At 38.3% G+C, this 6833-nt stretch overlaps 1 protein-coding gene across 3 annotated transcripts in view; it reads right to left on the reverse strand.

Moving 5' to 3' along the window:
* Positions 1–1974, reverse strand: part of eya2 (EYA transcriptional coactivator and phosphatase 2) — a 27919-nt gene extending 25945 nt beyond the window's left edge. For 2 of the 3 annotated variants that reach the window (XM_083939468.1, XM_083939466.1), the window contains exon 1: positions 1731–1974. The gene's annotated coding sequence lies outside the window, so the exon portion shown is untranslated. The remainder of the gene's footprint in view (positions 1–1730) is intronic. The other variant, XM_083939467.1, reaches the window with a different exon arrangement.
* Positions 1975–6833: the final 4859 nt, after the last annotated feature.

Here is a 6833-nt window from a genome sequence, read left to right on the forward strand (position 1 = left end):
ACCGCAGTGTTAAATCAAACATGCTCGAGCACACACACCTTCGGTATGTGGTCCGAGCAACCCCACCACCACCATCCTCCCATCAAGACCCTTGGTTGGTATTTGTGGGGATTGTAATACAGGTATATTAAAGACATTTACTGAGATTTACAATCCGTCACAGACTTGAATCTGATACAGGAACTATCTAAACTAAAAAATCCTACTCTGGCGGGCCATTACCCCTGCAGGTTTATTTCAGATAACTGACCCTGACAAGGAGAGACATGCGTCCAGTTTACTTTATAAAATGCAGTGTGAGCGGATAAATGGGAAACACATTTCACTAGTTAAACTTGGTCTGTCCTGCAACAACAATGATAAAAGGCTAATGAAAAAAAAGCTCCGTTGTCCATCTATGAACCAAATTTTATAGTTAAAATAATGCAAATTTGAATGTTTTTTTAAAACTCAAGTACGTAATTACTTAATTACTAATGCTGCCTTCAATTACAGAACAATTTAGTCAACTTATGCTCATATGATTTTAATTCATTGAAAAATCTGTACAACTGAGTTTCTCCACAAATAATCATGCAAAAGCACAATTTAAAATCTTGTGTTTACCAGAGATGTGTTCATAAATTTCTTGGAAATAAATGATTCTTGATTCAGCATGTCACGTATTTCATAATAGATATAAAAAAATGTCATGACAAAAATCTAACCAGATTCAACACAAGAAAATGGCAGATTTATTTACTTTAAATCTATTTATTTAAATTTTTTCGAAAACCTATTAAATCCTTGCTCCTCCAACTGTGCAGCTGATCGACATGTTTAAAGGTGATTTAAACGCTTGGAAAACATAGTGAGTGACTTTCTAGTCTGGAGCCATGAAGGGGTCCTTGAAAAAAATATGAATACCAGCCTTTGAAAAATGCTTAGCGAGGCTCCCCTAATTTAGTTAATAAGGGTCCCTGCATGGTTGCTTGGAGGGGTGGGGGGGATGTCAGGGATTTGAGTGTAATCTTCTGTACTTAAGCAGAGCAAAAAGTGTTGCACCAATTCAACCAGCACCAAGAAAAACAAAGGAGCTCGATCTAAGAGAAGGTGCCTGGCACACTTTCTCCCCACATCATCATCATTTAAAGGGCTCAGTGAGACACAAACAACTGATTCGTTGGTGGTGGATTTTGTGGGTTTCTGCTCTTATTAATGACTCTTACAATGAATTGGAAAGCTGAAAAGTGAAGGAGAAATTATGTGATAGTATCCTCAGCTGACAGCAATATTTCCAAATACACTGAAAGATAAAATATAGTATGGGCTTTACATTAACCTTTTTCTGAATTACAATATAGGACTGGTAGTTTTTAAAATATTGTCATTTTAGTCTAATTATAAAATAAAATGCTTGTGGTGAAAATCAATTAAAAATATTTGATAATTTAGTCTAATATTTGATTCATCACATTTGATTTTATGAACTTAATTAAAAACCACGCAGGACAGGTGCTTATTTGCAGGCGATTGTTCTGATATGAATGTAAATTAAATGCGATGTTTATTTAGAAGCTCATGTAAATTGAAACGCATAAAACACACTGACATAAAAAAATATATATATGCCCAGAAGAACTCTACAGGCTATTTCATAAAACGTCATTCTTTGACGAGAATAAAACACTCGATGTCTTGATCATAATGCATGTATATATAAAAAAGAGGCTGAACGAGTTCACACTTACCATAATTTAGAAAGAAGAAAGTCCGTCAGAGCGGTTGTCTCCCCATGCCCCAGAGGACTCGGCCGGCCTTTCACAAGTGTCCCAGCACAAAGTGAGCGCTCCTGGTGACTCGCAGCTCCTGATAAGCAGCAGAAACAGCAGCAGCAGAAACAGCCCTCAGTCGATAGGCTCCAGGTCCTGACAGCTGAAGCTTTCTGTACTCTCTCACACTCACTCACATCGATCCCACTTCTCTTCTTCCGCAGCTTCAGGAGCGTGTTTGCTTTGCCGGCGGTGGGGAAGTGATGTTAAGTAAATGAGCAAAGATTTCTGGTTCCTCCTCCTCCTCCTCCTCCCGAGACTTGCGCGCGCTGCATGCAGCCTGAACGTGTGTGTGTTTGTGTGTGTGTTTGTGTGTGTGTGTGAGTGTGTGTGTGTGTGTGTGTGTGTTTGTGTGTGCGTGCGTGCGTGCGTGCGTGTGTGTGTGTGTGTGTGTACGTGTGCGTCAGCGCTCCCTTATCTAAACCACTCCGCTCATTTCTCCCCCTTTAGCTGAACAAAACTGCTTCACTTCTCTGCTTCTTTTTAATCTATCTCCGCTTTAAATCTTTGTTTAGTCAAGAGCTCTTCATGGCGTTTGTTTACACAACGAGACACACACCATTCAGCGTGAAGCAGCGGACTCTCTGTATGCACTACAGATAGGAGGATTTGTTAGTTTGTGGTAAATAACTGCAGGCTATTGACAGTTTTATCAAGACTTAAGAGTGTTTGTTATCTTTTACTGTCAGTGTAGATGTGTGGGGGGAGATTCATTATTTCCATTCCCCTCTCACTTGATAGTATTTCTTTAAATGATAGGCTAATGTGGCAGGTGCCATTTCTCTGTTTGAGTCATAGGCCTACAAATATGTTTTACATGGCCATCTTGTATAGCCCACAGTATGTGTGACGAATTAGATGTAGGCTACTGGGTCTTGGGTCCCAGGAAGACTAGATTGTACCATTGGCATCAGCAAGGGTGATCTTTATATGCACATACAATCTTTAACTGCAACCCTACATATCTAAAGTGTAAAAAGTCTATTTAATTTAAGTCTTAAAATCCTAAAGGTAGCCTGTGCAAAAAGTAGGCTACACACAAATTCAGCAAAATGTACTTAATGTTAAAAGTATGCAAAATTACCCCTTTCAAATTGTTAAATGAGTGTATGGCTTTAAATAGCCTGTTATATTTTTTGAGCAGTTTTTTATGTTGTGTAATTTAACTAATCAACTTGCTGTTAGTTAATTTAATTGATAAAATTGAATCGTATTTTAAAAGCTGGTCATATGTTTTATACGTACAATCTTGTGTAGTTTTTAAAGATAATATAGTGGAGTAAAATCTATAATGATCTACAAATCCAAAATGAAAAAACGCAAATGCCCCAAAAACTGGAGTGAATTAACTGTTGTGAACTGTCGTGAAGTAACTCTGTTACTTTTCACTGCTGATTATAGATATAAAGATATGTCGTGAATTTGGAAAAAAAGACATGTTTCAATTTACATACAATTTTATATGTATATATTATATTATTTTTAATATAGAATTGTATATATATACTGTATATGCCGGTAAAAAGCTCTCATAATAGCTGTAAAATCACCTGCTCCCGGTTGTACGGGAAATGTCAAAGATCTTTCAAGGTAACGAAAACAGGTCATGTGGATGTGTAATCTGAACAACACCTGCTGAACTGAAGAAAAGCAATATTTGACAGTTTGCCTGAGTGCAACCATCATAATTTCCACTGAAATGGAGGAGGCACAATGCAGGTGTCTCATCCTTGTTTGTTTAATACAATGAGAATATGTGTGTGTTTGTGTCTGCTTTATGTGTGCCCAAGTCTTGTGCCATTGTCTTTGTGTGTATTCTGTAACATGAGGAAGAGTGTGTCGGAGCTGAGAGCCATGACAAAGGAGGAAACAGGTTCTCCTGAGCGGGGAACAACAGGATGCCCTCGCTGACACCATCTCAACACCCGCAGACATGGATACGTGAGGGCACCTGGAGGAGATTCGTGCTAGTTTGCATCTGGGCGAGTGTCGGCATCACTGACCTTTCCAAATAAAAGAAGAGAACATCCTCGAGGGTAATATGGCTTTCTAAAAAGCCGGATAACAACACGAGTCCTGGGTGAAAAGGTGGACAGCAGGGGAAAGATAGATGGAAAAAATGATCGCTGGCTGCTTCCAGATCTTTGTTATTGGCTAGTCTATAAATCGCAGCAGGCTACAGGCATATAGTGGAAACTTCATCTTGAATATCTACTAAACACTGATAAACAGGATGCGTGCAACAGATCGGGAGATTAAGGGAAAAAAACACATTACAATTGTACTATAAAGTTGGATGCCTCTTATGAATTTTAAGGAAAAAATCATCGTTTTATAGTAAAAGTTATGTCCGTGGATGAATTCCAGTTGTCATTTTGTGCTGAAATGTGATGTTTCTGTCTTCCAATTCATCACAAACTACTGTAATTACTACTGTGCTTGTAATTCTTTCTTTTCCGATAATTACTTCCAAAATCCCCTAAAGAATGTGCCTCAAACTGTGGCATTTGGCACGTCTATCTATCTATCATGAGTGATAGAGACACTAATAAGGAAGAGAGACAAATTTATAGTCAAGGAAAGGATTTATGTTGCCCACTTAATACACAGGATGGCTTGTAGCAACAGCAATGCACTCTGTTCTATTGAGGATGCAAATCATTGGATAAACTGGTATCGCTAACTTATGTAATGAGTATGAGTCTGGAAAGACACTCTTCCTCTCTGATCATCTTTGGTAAAATTACAATTATTGTTCAATAAACAAATAATATTTAATTTTTGCCAAGCCTTTAGTTGCACTGGAGTTATTTCCAATCACTCAGAAGGGCAGATACTTGATACATACAGATACTTGGTCAGGACCCCTTGATGTCTAAGTTTAAATGCGCTGGGTACCCCTTGGGTGTCATTTTTCAATGTGCTTGTCACATACTTTACAAGTACCTTACGTATGTTAACTTATATGCAAGTTAAAATAAGTCAGCATTGACGTTTGCTTCAAAAGTCTCTTGGGTGAAAGTCCTGCGTTGGTTTGGACCATCCCTCCACCCCAACCTCCTCCCTATACAGATTTTATAAAACCATCAGCGGCAATATTAGGGCATTTTCACACATATAGTTAGTTTGCTTTGGTCCAAATCAGTTGATGAGTTTGCAAACATTTTCTCACTGTTTTTTTTGTCTCACAGAAAAAATCCCAGTAAACCAAAAATGCATTTCTAAAAACTATGTGATAATGTTCACTCTTAATATTGTCAGTGGTGACATTACAAATGATACAATGACTTTTCACAACTCCATATCTAGCTTACTATACCCTGATAATGATTGATCAAATCAAACCAATTGCCAGAATAACTGACAAAACTAATGACTCGACTTGACTTTACATAACCTGTGACTTGACTTGCCCAAGAAAAAATTACATGGGACCAAATGAGTTGAGTTACATGTCTGCATTGAAGTTAGTTGACACAGACACTAAAGGATTCATTGACCTGAATAACAAAAATATGCCATAAAACATATAAATGTTAACAAAAGAGGTCATTGTTTCATAATGCTGTTTTTAATATCTAATATATATATATATATATATATATATATATATATATATATATATATATATATATATATATATATACGGGCATTTTATATATACACACACACACACACACATAAATATATACTGTATATATACACACACACAGTAATGCTGGAGAAATCCATTGTCATGCTGCAGCCCTGACGTCCAAAATGACAAGTGGAACAGGCAACATAAGAGTTGATCAGACAAATGGACTGCTTCCTGGGTCACCATCTAAACCAGACCAGGCGAAGGTTCGGACGTTTAAAGATGTCAAAAATGAAAAAATAACCCTAACCCAGACACAATGAACCAGTCTGCCTCAGGTTCAAACAACAGGCAGCCAGGCCAACTCCTTTCTTCCACTGGAATGTGCGGTGGAGAAATAAAAGCTGCCATTGTCTCTCTGTTCCTCTGATGGGCGCAATTGGTTGTCTGTCTATCCTCGTGCCAGCTGGCAATTTCCACTGACACACAGTTACCGTCACAATGTGTCATCAGCGTTCCTCCCATCAGGATGCAGGAAATGTTGCCTCTGAGTTTGCTGAGGTACATTTAAACTACAGCGAAGAAGGCATACAGGAATAATCTTGAATTGTAAGTAAGTTGTGTAAACTCTCATATGAAGCAATTCCAGGTTTGAACATTTTGTTGTGTTGAACATTGATGTGAATGTCACATAAGCAATATTATTCCCATGCTGAGGGATACAGAGAGAACTCGGAAAAGGGAGTGAGAGGGAATATAAACATGAGGAGTGAATGAATGTAATATTATACTTTGCAGGGCTTATGTGAAAGGAAGCAAGAGCCATATAACCGCCACATCTGCGTTTAGATGCCCCCCTATTCATCCCCCCAAAGCATAAACCTTAGTTTGCCCGGGTATAAACACCCCTTCTGCCCCATGGCATCACCTCCACCTTCAAAATTATACACCTCTCTCCAGAAAACCTAAAAAATCATAATCCCGCAGCTTTCAAGTGTTCTTGAATTAACGACATTCCTCAGCATCTGCCCTCTTGTTCCTCTTAATTCACAATCACTTTCCTGTGTTTGTTCACACAAATATCAGGAGCCTGCATCAGTAAAGAAAGAAATCCACCTCAGTACAATAAAAAGGTGAAGTCCATCCCCTTCTGGTGGACCAACACAAGATCTTATTTGGACAAAAAACACTTACCATAGTGAATAGTGAGAAACCATTTCTTATCCACTTTGAATTGTGCCATGGATTATACATGCTGTATGATGCTAATGTAAAAGATCATTGTGAAAATGATATAATACATAATAAGAAAGACCACTCACCCTAAGGTCGCTCAAGTGAGGTCTCACTGAAGCTAAGCCTGTCTGTGTTTCGTACCAGGACGTAATGTTCCTGCAAGTTCTTTCGCTTCCCAGCTGATATGGACTCGCTGGATAAAACACATC

The sequence above is a fragment of the Echiichthys vipera genome, assembly GCF_963691815.1.
Source record: "Echiichthys vipera genome assembly, chromosome: X".
NCBI classification, from domain to species: Eukaryota; Metazoa; Chordata; class Actinopteri; order Perciformes; family Trachinidae; genus Echiichthys; species Echiichthys vipera.